The 10,740-nt window shown below is 43.3% G+C and overlaps 1 pseudogene; it reads right to left on the minus strand.

Moving 5' to 3' along the window:
- Positions 1-676: 676 nt before the first annotated feature.
- LOC140419938 (uncharacterized) lies at positions 677-7,783 on the minus strand (annotated as a pseudogene).
- Between the last annotated feature and the right edge of the window lie 2,957 nt (positions 7,784-10,740).

A 10,740-nucleotide genomic window follows, 5' to 3' on the forward strand; every position in this document is an offset into this window, starting at 1 on the left:
GAGGAGCAAGTGGAAAGTCAAAACTTGTGGCTCGAAATCAATACTTCAACATTTGTCAGTGAAATATTTTTATACTGGAGTTTTTAATTATTAGATTTAGGCATCGGAGGCAAAGGGTGGAGGGTTTTAAAGTATAACTTTTCCTTTCTAACTCGTGTCCGCCATAGCTCAGTAGGCAGCTCTCTCACCTCTGAGTCAGAAAGTTAAGACCCAGTCAGGGACCTGTGGACAAAAAACAGTTCCAACATTCCTGGTCCGACCACGGAGTGAGTGCTGCACTGTCAGAACAGCCTTCTTTCAAATAAGATGTTAAACTGAGGCCCTGTCTGCCCCTCTCAGGTGGGTGTAAAAGTTCCCACAGACACTATATTGAAGAGCAGGGGAGTTATCCCCGGTGTCCTGGTCAATATTTATCCCTCAATCAACATCACCAAAAACAGATCATCTGCTCATTATCACATTGCTGTGTGTGGGATCTTGCTGTGTGTAAATTGGCTGCTGCGTTTCATACATTATAACAGTGACTGCACTTCAAAAGTACTTCATTGACTGTAAAGTATGTTGGGCCTGTTGCTCTTTTTAATAATGATGCTCTTTAAAGTCGCCAGATATCAAATGATACCACCACAAGGCTTTACCGGATATCGATCAAAGGACCACACAACCAGTTAGTCAGTTCAAGTTCAAAGATGGTTTATTTACACCCAAGGATTACTTCGACATGCAACACAAAACACGACAAGTTAAACTACACCTAACAACTACAATAACCTCTACTTAGCTTCAGGGCAACCGGCTCTATGCAGATGGACAAGGCCTTTGTCTGGATCTTGTGTGGCTAGGTGGAAGAAGTGGCTCTTTCTGCTGGGCCCATCCATCTGGTAGCGATCGTTGGTCTTGAACTTGTCTGTCTGGTCGTTATACTGCATTTGGGTTGGCATAGGCCGGATCCAAGAGAGACCGAGCATGGCTGTGTCTCTTCTTATCCCTCTGGGATTTCGCAGTCTGGGGCGGTCCTTAACTTGGACCCAATAATGCGACAGGCTTCGATCACTGCCTTCGATTTTGGCCCATAAAGGGGCGGGTGCCTTGATGGCTGGGCGTGTCCTCAGCGGTCATTGACCTTGGCTGTTTGGGCTCCCTGACCAAAGGGAGTGGCGTTACTTAGTCTGTATCTGTATCGGTTACCTGAGTACAGTTCTTTTGTTCTGGGGAAATGGGCCATTAGAATGCAAACGAGCGGGGGTTTCGATCACGTCTAGCTATCTGGGTTGCAAATACACACACAAGCTCGGAGTCTGTCTGAGTCCTGGGTTGGCCATAATTCCCATGGTCCTTTGCACATGGCCATCTGAGCTGGCTACGGGACATCCTCAGGTGTGAAAGGCGCTATAGAAATGCAAGTTTTTAAATTGAAGATTTCTATTATCTGAACTTTTATCTGGAACTTAATTGATTTCAGACACCCACAAATTTCCATTTAATAAATTCACTTTGGTTCAGACAAACCAATTAAGGCAAGATCAGAATTCTCTGGATTTAAAAGTTTATTAAATGAAATGATTTACTGAACAACTTTCAGACATTGACTTTTACAACTTCATGTGGGTGATCAATCTGTAGAAGCGTAACCCTCTCTGGCTCCTTCTTTGACAGTAATTCTTGTGGAATTCAGCCTCGCGAGTCTGGCTCCTTTGACAGTAATTTCCTTGGAACTCGGTCTCGGGAATCTTCAGTACTTGGCCAACAAGGAAGACCTTCGGACCCTCTACCTTTATCCCCAAAGTGTCCATTAACTCATGTCAGAGTTGGGCCTGTTGTAACATGATAATTGTCAATTTGGTCACAAGATTAATTGAATTGGATCCCCAATTACTTATACTGCCTACTCTCATTATCTGAGACAGGAATGCAATAGAACTGTTTCATACCCTTCGTGTTGGGTGGGGTTACTGGGTTATGGGGATAGGGTGGAGGTGTTAACCTTGGGTAGGGTGCTCTTTCCAAGAGCCGATCCAGACTTGATGGGCTGAATGGCCTCCTTCTGCACTGTAAATTCTATGATACTATCCCTTTATCTGATTCTGTACAATCCCTTATTCATACAGTTTCAAATGTTGAGGTTAATCAGAGTTTGAAGGTCTCTCTTGCCAGTACATTTATCTTCATTTCACATTCTTTACATACACAGCAATTAAGCTTTTACATTTTTACAGCAAATAAAATTCAAGCTTTCACTATCACTACTGATTCACAGTGGATTCATTAGTTGCAAATCGATTAAGGCTCACTAGGTATTACTGCTACTGGCTGGTAGCTAATTAATACAGTAATCTAATTCATACATTTGGTTAATGCAAGATATACTGGTTTAAAAAGACAGTTTGTGGAAGGCAATAGCTTTCTTTTCTAATTTTTTTTTTCATTAAAAATTTTTTTAAAGAAAAATAAATTTAAAGTACCCAATTCAGTTTTCCCAATTAAGGGCCAATTTTAACGTGGACAATCCGCTTAGCCTGCGGGGAGAATGTGCAACTCCTCACGGACAGTGACCCAGAGCCAGGATTGAACCTGGGACCTCGGCGCCGTGAGGCAGCAGTGCTATCCACTGCGCCACCGTGCTGCCCCCTTTTTTTTTTTTTCCAATCTTGATCAGGTTGAATAATAAGCTTATTCTTGAGTCAGACTTGGATAGAATATGATAGCCCGCTATTTATCAGAATACTTTCTTTGTATAAACAATTTCTGCTCGCTCTGCAGTTTAGAAACATTTGGGTTTGTACAATCTTAATTTATAAAACAATAATTTGGCCATTACAATATTATCTATTACATTGTTTTGCGAATTATAACTTAATCAGAGTTCATTGTTGCATAATCAACTGTTTTGTGACTGGCTTCTAACATGAAATCAATGTGTGATTAACAAAGAAATGTTCCATAATCTGTGCTAGAAGCTAGATGTTACGAGTTTAAAATGACTTCCTTGACCTTGTTACTTATAGCCATGAATATGGAATTATAAAATTTAATGGATTTCCCAGTCCTACCTACAGTTTTGTACATTACAACAATGACTACACTTAGCACTACATTCATTAAGCTTCACCCGATGTCTGTGTATTTACATTGTGTATTTATTGCATGTCCTCTGTTTTCCATGTATGGAACGATCTGCTTGCACTTTACGCAGAACAATACTTTTTACTGTATCTCAGTACACGTAACAATATATTTAAATCTAAAATCTAAATCTTTTGGAGGTTCTATGATGTTACAGAAAAGGATTTTTTTTTTTTTAGATTTTCCTCAAACTTGGGATATATTACAGTTGGTCCCCTCATTAAAATGATTGATGAAGATTGAGGTTTAATTTTGAGTAATATTTTGATTCTCTCTGAAATTCTCAATGAAAATCTAAACATACTATATCCTGAATAATTTGTTTTTAAAATACAGGCAAGTTGTTGTGATCAGGAGTGCATTACCTGAAAAGGGTGCAAGAAACAGATTCAACTCTTTCTTCAAAAGGGAATTGGACAGATCCTTGAAACGAAAAGAACATTTCTGGACAATGGGATTAATTGGTTGGCTCTTTCACAGATCTGGCATTAGCACGATCGGCCGAATGGTCTCATTCTGTGTGACCTGAGCCTCGTATGCAGTTAACGTGAGTGGTAATGAGGGTAAAGAGACCTGGGTATAAATGGACCTGGGCATCCTGTCAATAAGTCACTGAAGGCTATCATGCAGGTGCAGCAAGTTATTAGGAAGGTTAATGGGATGTTGGCCTTTATCACAAGAGGATTTGAGTACAGGAGAAGTGTAGAACCTAGGTTAGACCGCAGCTAGAGTACTGTGTGCAGTTTTGCTCCCCTTACCTTAGGAAAGATAGTATTGCCACAGAGGGAGGGCAATGAAGGTTCACCAGACTTGTTCCGGGGATGGCAGGACTATCCTATGAAGAGAGATTGGGGAAACTGGATGTGCAGTCTCCAGAATCTTGAAGAATGAGAGGTGATCTTAAAGGAATTGAAAGTCTGGAATCAAGGACCGGTCTCGGAGGAGACATTTCTTTACTCAAGAGGGCTGTGGAAGTGCAGTCATTGAGTGTGTTTAAAGTAGAGACTGACAGCTTTCTAAATACCAATAACACAAAGGGATGTGGAGATAAAGGAATTGAAGTGGATGATGAGCCATGAATGTATTGAATGATAGAGCAGGCTTGATGGGCTGAATGGCCAACCCCTGCTATGTTCCAATGATACAAAGGTAAGCAGGAAAGTAAATTGTGAAGAGGACATAAGGTTAAAAAGGAAGATGTTAAATGAATGGAATAACACCTGCCAAATGGAGAATAACGTGGGAAAATGTTTCATTGTCCATTTTGGCCAGAAGAATAAAAAAAGCTTATTATCTAAATGGTGAGAGATTCCAGAGCTCTGAGACTCAGAGGGATCTGGGTGTCCAAGAGCATGAATCACAAAAGGCGAGTATACAGGTGCAGCAAGTAATTAGGAAAGCTAATAGAATTATTGTTTGTGAGGGGAATTGAATACAAAAGTAGGGAGGTTATGCTTCAGTTATACAGGTCATCGGTGAGACCACATCTGGAGCACTGTGTATAGTATCGCTCTCATTAAAGGAATGATGTAAATGTGTTGGAAGCAGTTCAGAGAAGGTTTACTGGACTCATACCTGGAATTGGAGGCTGGTCTTATGAGGAATGATTGGACAGGCTGGGCTTGTGTCCGATGGAGTTTAGGTGACTTGATTGAACCGTATAAGATCCTGAGGTGCCTCGACAGGGTGGATGTGGAAAGGATGTTCCCTCTTGTGGGAGGATCTAGAAATTGGAGTCACTTTAAAAGTAACAAGTTGCCCATTTGAGGCAGAGGCTTGGGAGTCTTTGGAACTCTCTTTCTCAAAGGGCAGTGGAAACAAAGTCTGAATATTTTGAAGGCACAGCTGGATAGATTCTTGATAAGCAAGGGGGTGAAAGGTTATCAGAGGGGTCGGCGGGAATGTGAAGCTGAGGTTACAATCAGATCAGCTCTTAACTTATTCAATGGTGGAGCAGGCTCGAGGGGCCGAGTGGCCTACTCCTGTTCCTAATTCGTATGTTATCACATCCTTTATAATAGATTGTAGCATTTTCCATCCTGCTGATGTCAGGTTAATGGGTCTGTGGTTCTTCGTTTTCTCTCTCTCTCCTTAAATAGTGGGGTTACATTTACCACCTTCCAATCGGCAGGAACCATTCCAGAATCTATAGAATTTTGAAAGATGATCACCAATGTATCCACTATCTCTACAGCCACCTCTTTCAACACTCTGGGATGTGGATCATCAGCTTTTGGGGGTTTATTAACTTTCAACCACTGGGTTACGGGGTTAGGGTGGAGGTGTGGGCTTAAGTAGGGTGCTCTTTCCAAGGGCCGGTGCAGACTCAATGGGCCGAATGGCCTCCTTCTGCACTATAAATTCTATGAGAATTTCTCCAGTGCTACTTTTTCAGTTCCTCGTGCTCACTAGTCCCTTGGTCTCTGGTGTTTTGGGGACAATTTCAATATCTTGCTCTGTGAAGACAGACACACATTGTTTAGTTTCTCTGCCATTTCCTTATCCACCATTATAAACTCTCCTGTCTCTGCCTGGAATGGACCCACATTGGTCTTTGCTAATCTTTTCCTTTTCGCATTCCTAAAGTTGCTTTTCTAGTCGGTTTTTATGTTTCTCCCCAGTTTGCTCTGATATTCTATTTTCTCTTTATCAGTTTCTTGGTCCTCCTTTGCTGAATTCTAAAACAAGTTCCCAATCCTCAGGCCCGCTACTATTTTGGCCACTTTGAGTCTCTTCCTTTGATCTAATGGAATCTTTAACTTTTCTTGTTAGTCAGGGTCGCATAACTGTTCCTTTTGGAATTTTTGTTCCTTAAAACAAGCTATATTTAATGTCAACAGGTAATAATTCCTTAAATGCTGGCAATTTCCTGTCCACCATCGTGCCTTTTATTGTAATTTTCCAGTTTCCCACAGACAACTTGCCCCTTAGCTTGGCAGTTTTCTTCTGTGAGAAACACCCGAATAAATTAAACAAAGGACCATGTAATCACCATTGTCCATCTCTATGGCAACGAGCATAATTTAGGGGGTTCCAAAATGAAATGTGAAGTAAATATATTCTTACTTTCAAACATCCTTTCACTCGGTGATCCTTGTGAAATTTGAAAACAAGTATTCACAACAAGGCTCAAAGAGCATCAGCCCACTGACGGTCTGGAATGCACTGCCTTTTCCTTCGATCTAATGGAACCGTTAACTTTTCTTGTTAGCCATGGTTCCATCACTTCTGTTGGATTTTTGTTCCTTAAAGAAATCTATATTTATTGTATAGATGTGATATGAAAGTCTCCAAAATCCCAGAGGGCCATAGGTTGTTCTCCGCTTTGACAGAGAGAGCTGACTGGTGGTGATTTAACCTGAGGGTCAATGCACCTCAGGTGATGGGCAATGTTGAGAAGCTAGACCCTTCACGGATAACCTCAGCCGGCACTGGAGATGAAGTTGTGCTGTTGGCCCCTTCGCATCATGAACCAGCCATCCAGCCAACTGAGTTAACTGACCCACTGGTAGATATATAATACTTCCTTGAATATTAGCTATTGCCTGTGTCCCATCATACCATTTAATGTGGTTTCCCAGTCCACCTCAAACAACATGTCCCGCATACCCTGATAGTTTTCTTCTGCGAGAAACACCCAGATAAATTAAACAAAAGAACCATATACCACCATAGCCCATCTTCATGACAATGTGGCATGCTTTGGGAGGTTCCAAACAGAAATGCAAATTAAGTACCTTCTGACTTCCAAATATCCTTTCAATCTGTTCTTTGTGAAATTTAGCCAGGTATTCACAACAAGGCTCAAAGAGCATCAGCCCACTGGAAATAAAGTTATTAGTCCAGATAGTCAAGCAGAAAGAAACTCTCCAACCATCGCTATTGACAATATGGCAGAATTAACGAAATGCCATCCTTGATGCAATTGAGAGCAGGATTAACAACAGCAGAATACAATTCCTGTAATCACTTGTGGACTTGTTGGTGCCTCCGCAGGTGGGATGGATCACTGAATGCCTTGTCACAGTGAGAGCAGGTAAATGGCCTCGCCCCGGTGTGAACTCGTAGGTGTGTCTGCAGGGACGATGAATCACTGAATCCCTTCCCACACTGAGAGCAGATGAATGGCCTCTCCCCGGTGTGAACTCGCTGATGTGTCCACAGGGTGGATGAATCAATGAACCCCTTCCCACACTGAGAGCAGGTAAATGGCCTCTCCCCAGTGTGAACTCGCTGGTGTACCCGCAGGTTGGATACGTGAGTGAATCCTTTCCCACACTAAGGGCAGATGAATGGCTTTTCCCCTGTATGAGCTCGATGATGTGTTCGCAGGGTGGATGAATCACTGAACCCCTTCCCACACTGGGAGCAGATGAAAGGCTTCTCCCCAGTGTGAATTCGTTGATGTACCCGTAAGTTGGATAAGTGAGAGAATGCCTTCGCACACTGAGAGCAGGTAAATGGCCTCTCCTGTGTGTGTACTCGCTGGTGTGACTGCAGGTGCGATAACTGAGTGAATCGCTTCCCACACTTAGAGCAGCTGAATGGCCTCTCCCCAGTGTGACTGCGTCGATGAGCTTCCAACTCCGATGGGGCTTTGTATCCCTTCCCACAGTCTCCACATTTCCATGGTTTCCCCATGGTTTGTGTCTCGTTCACACAGAGAAACAGGGTAGGGTCTCTCCCCGCTGTGAATGGTGTGATGTGTTTTCAGGCTGTGTAACTGGTTAAAGCTCTTTCCACAGTCAGTGCTCTGGAACACTCACTCAGGTGTATGTGTCTCGGTGCTTTTCCAGTCACACTGAGGTTTGAAATATTTTGAAGCCGACAGATCAGGCAAAGATTTCTCCTTCCACATACAAAGGCTGATAATATTCAGGTCCCAAGGAATTGAGAGACTCTGTCAGATGTAGAGATTTGGTTTGAGATTTTTGTTTGTATTTCCTCCCCTTCCAATGTCCTGTAAAAACAAATTACAAAAGACATCTGTCAGTACAGGACAGAAACTCTGAACAGACAATTCTACTTTCACTGGAACATTCTTTCCTCATCTGTTCCCAAATACCATCTCCGTCCCACACACTCTCTTTCCATTCTCACTCTGCTGTATCTAATATTCACCCTCCCAATTCTCCTTATGGTGCTGATTCAGGCTGATTGACATATCCAGAGTTGCCACTTCCTCTCCAGGAAACTGGGACCATAAAAAGTAGCAGCTGCAGCGAGCCATTTGGCCCATCAAGCTAGCTCAAACATTTATGAGATCATTGGCCTAACTACCTCAGCACCATCTTCCCCCACTATCCCCCATATTCCTTTATATATTCAACATCTAGAAACCTATCAATTTCTTGAAAATAGTTGACGACTGAGGATCAATAGCTCTCCAGAGAGAGAATTCCAAAGCTTCATCACATCCTCGAATGAGGAAATCCCTCCTCACTTCAGCACTCTCTCCATTTTCCTACCTGTTCCCCACAACTTTTGACTCCCTCGTCAATCAGAAATCTGTCAAACAAATCGTTGAAAATATTCAATGACCCCCAGACTCCAGTGGTCCCTTTGGAAGAGAAATCCAGAGACTATCAACCCTCTGAGGGAAGAGATGACTGGAATATATAATGTAGCTACAGTACAACATAGCAAGACTAGAAATAATAATAAACATACTTTATTACTGAACCATAAATAAGATATCTAATCTGTACCATGAAACAACACGAGACATATCTCTGTCCGATATTAATTTACTGTCCCTTAAATGTCAGCCAACTCCTGGGGAAACCAGCCCTTTAATTGTGATCATTAGGGAAGAGACCATCCTTTTAGCCAGACAAATAAATGTGTCAAGCTGAGGGAGCAAAGGATGTCAATGTGTTTAAGAGAGAGAGAGACCTGGACCAAGCTTTCCAGAGTCTGCACCCTCCCTGATTCACTTCCTTTCCCTTCAGTTGCTGCAAGTGACGCATTGAAGGTGAGAATGAGAAAATAAATGGAAAGGGGGAGAAAAGAAAGTGTTTTACTCACAGATGTTAGAGACCGGAGGCGGTTTCAGTCTGTGTGAAGCTCAATGGACATTCACACAAAGCCCGCGCAGGAAGGTCAGTGAGGGGCCTCTACCCCGCACATGCGCAGCTTCCCCTCACATTTGAACATGCGCAGTCCCGGGGAGAAAGGGAGGGCACGGGGATGCTCGCCCTGGCCGGAGCAGCCGGTTGTCTGGAAACCATCTCGTGGAGTTGCAGGGGGAGGGGCTCCCGTATCCGCGCGCCGGGCCTGCGCACTGGAACCCCGGGACGTCACTGCGGAGCAGAGTGATTCCTATTGGCTCGTTCAGGCAGGGTTCCATTTTAACGTCACGTCACAACACAGAAGTTGGAGGAAAGCTTCCCCCTCTGGGCAACATCTGGGAGGAAATCCATATTTCCCCCTTTCCATTTATTTTCTCAGTCTGGGGGAACATTGGTGACTTACAACAACTGAAGAAAAGGAAGTAAATCCAGTCTGTATGTTACACACATTTTCAGTCCAGTTATGTAGGCATATATCTGTCTGGCAAGCCAACATGAAGATTTTCAGATCTCTGTGTCCAAGACAGGGAGCAGTGAGCATGGATCTGTCAATCAGCCTGAATCAGCACCTTCAGGAGAATTGGGAGGGTGAATATTAGATACAGCAGAGTGAGAATGGAGGGAGAGTGCGTGAGATGAAGATTTACAGCATTTGGAGAAAGAGAGGAAAGAATGTCCCATAGAAATTAGAATTGTCCGTTCTGAATTTCTACCCGGTACCGATATTGATAACTTTTTAAAACTCAGTTCCATTGTATTTAAAGGTACAGGTTTCTCTTTGGCTCTGAGTGACCGATATAACAATTGGTTGGGGCCCATTTCCCTGTCAGTCCTCCAGCTCCTTCCTGTCTCTCTATTAAGTACGAAGTCTTACAACACCAGGTTAAAGTCCAACAGGTTTGTTTCGATGTCACTAGCTTTCGGAGCGCTGCTCCTTCCTCAGGTGAAGGAGCAGCGCTCCGAAAGCTAGTGACATCGAAACAAACCTGTTGGACTTTAACCTGGTGTTGTAAGACTTCGTACTGTGCTCACCCCAGTCCAACGCCAGCATCTCCACATCATGGCTCTCTCTATTAATGCAAAGCAGTTTCCCAACCGGGGTGCAGGCCCCGTTATTCTCAGTTAAATTCAGCCCTCAACTCCGTTGCCTGGTTGTCATTGACACGAGCAATAGAGAGACAGAAATGTGCCCGAGAGGTGGCATGGTGGCGCAGTGGTTAACACTGCTGCCTCATGGCACCAAGGCCCCAGGTTCAATACTGCCCCAAGTCGCTGCTCATGTGGAGTTTGCACATTCTCCCCGTATCTGCGTCGGTCTCACCCCCACAACTCAAAGATGTGCCGGCTACGTGGATTGGACATGCTAAATTGACCCTTAATTGAAAAAACAATTGTGTATTCTAAATTTATTTAAAAGAAAGAAAGGTTCCCAAGGCTCACATGGGAAGTCAAAACTTGTGGCTCCAAACCGACACTTCTACATTTGTCAGTCAAATCCATGTTCATAGATTATCCTAGTATTTACAGTGCAGAAGGAGGCCATTCG

Source organism: Scyliorhinus torazame, chromosome 5, assembly GCF_047496885.1.
Source record: "Scyliorhinus torazame isolate Kashiwa2021f chromosome 5, sScyTor2.1, whole genome shotgun sequence".
Lineage (NCBI taxonomy): Eukaryota > Metazoa > Chordata > Chondrichthyes > Carcharhiniformes > Scyliorhinidae > Scyliorhinus > Scyliorhinus torazame.